General features: G+C 55.9%; 1 protein-coding gene across 1 annotated transcript in view; it reads right to left on the bottom strand.

Annotated features, from left to right (window-relative positions):
* Positions 1–1,018, bottom strand: part of SAMD4A (sterile alpha motif domain containing 4A) — a 99,665-nt gene that overhangs the window by 11,206 nt on the left and 87,441 nt on the right. The window lies entirely within an intron of this gene.

Below are 1,018 nucleotides of genomic sequence, written 5' to 3'. Positions count from 1 at the left end.
CAAAGAGGCTGCTATAGCATCCTTACACCTGGGAGCATCGCAGAGCCCAGGACCATGCTGGGACGCAGGAGCCCGTCCTGCAGCAGCAAAGCGGGGGTGTCCCTGTCCACACTGGGACGGGCTGGGGGATAGGGGAACAAGAGGGTTTCAAGGGGAGCAAGGTGGGTTGTGGCCAGATGCAGAAGGGAAGAGCATGAAGCTCCAGGTCAACAGCAAAAACATTCACCTTGGAGATCCTGGGTGAGGTCGATCCAAGAGGGAAAGAATTTGGGTACACCCTCAGCATTGCTCTTGGTTATAGTGTGGATCAAGAAAGCCCTTTCTACAGTCAGATCCTTGTCCCGCTGATGGGAAAAAACTGCATTTTGTATTAAATGTAGCCTGGACCAGAACAGCTCACTGCAGGCTCCTGCACGGGCTGGCTCGTGGGATGCTGCTTGGAAAGAGGCAGCTTTTGGAGTGAGGCTTGGCTGCGCCGAGGGAGGAGACACAAGGCAGCTCAAGCCCTGAAATGATTGTTCACCCCACTTCCTGCTGCGCCCCCAGCTTGCTCTGGGACACCCCAGCTCCACTTCTCTCGAAGATCTGACGTCAGTCCACTGGGCACTGTTTTTTGGGGAAAAAATGCTGCTCCACTAACTGGCAGAGAGGGGTGGAGTGGCTCTTTCCAAGAACACAGCAATCTTTAGCAGTGAGACACTGCCCAAAAAAACCAAGTCACACACATGCTCCTGTTTAGCGAAAAGAAATTGGATGGGGAGCCTGGAACAGCAGAGACGTCTCCTCCCAAGTAAAGCAGCTCACAGGCAGCTCTGAGCCCCAGCAAAGCCCAGCACCAGCCCATGAGAGCTCAAAACCAGTCCCTGCCACCGCTCTCCTGTACCTCACAGCGCGCGTGGCTGGTTGTGCCGGCTGAGCGGGGCTTAAGCTCCCGCGCCAGTCAGTCAACACCGTGTTTCAAAACCCAGGCGGAGGAGCGGGGGAAGAGGCTGTGCAATCGCCTGGAAAACACATCGCT

The sequence above is a fragment of the Buceros rhinoceros genome, unplaced genomic scaffold, assembly GCF_000710305.1.
Source record: "Buceros rhinoceros silvestris isolate BGI_N320 unplaced genomic scaffold, ASM71030v1 scaffold12294, whole genome shotgun sequence".
NCBI lineage: Eukaryota > Metazoa > Chordata > Aves > Bucerotiformes > Bucerotidae > Buceros > Buceros rhinoceros.
Note: the sequence above shows the minus strand (reverse complement) of the source record. Positions and strands in the feature narration are given on the sequence as shown.